This window comes from Thermobia domestica, chromosome 14, assembly GCF_964235325.1.
Source record: "Thermobia domestica chromosome 14, izTheDome1.hap1.1, whole genome shotgun sequence".
NCBI lineage: Eukaryota > Metazoa > Arthropoda > Insecta > Zygentoma > Lepismatidae > Thermobia > Thermobia domestica.
Window position 1 is genome coordinate 164,720,084 of NC_137467.1, and position 664 is coordinate 164,720,747.

The window sequence follows — 664 nt, forward strand, 5'->3', positions numbered from 1 at the left end:
ATGCAATCTGTTTACCGTGTGGTGGGTCTAAAATCATGTGACTTCTATCCTCCAATCAGTATCGTGGTACCAAAGTATACATCAAAGAGGATACCCGAATTTCCAAAATCCCAGGGTTTAAGATCACGTGACTTCTATCAGCCAAACATCATCATGGTACGAAAGCATTCATCTTACTCATAAAAGGGAACGAATTTCAAATATCCCAGGGTCTAAGATCACGTGACCTCTGTCAACCAATCAGAGTCAGGTATCAAAACACTCATCTTACCCGTAAAAGGGAACGAATTTCAAAATCCCGGGTGAGGGATTTCCCCGCGGGCTGACTCATGACGTTAAAGCACGTAACCTGAAAATGTGAATTTCCCGCGTGGGCGGGGCCTAAAGTCAAGTGACCTCTCTCCACCAATCAGAATCGAGGTACCAAAGCACTCATCTTAGCCGTAAAAGGGGACGAATTTCAAAAATCCCGGTCATAAAAGAGAGTGAGGATGAGTCATTCGCGCCAACGGGGGGGGGGAGTACTACTGTAGTAGAGTTCTCTGGGTTTTTTTCTAAGTTTCCAAATTTGTTCTTAGTTTCCACATTTCCTCAGTAGCTATTTATTTGCTGATATTATTAACCTACTAATAGTCTTCTGTTTCCATTTTGCAGATGTTCTTGA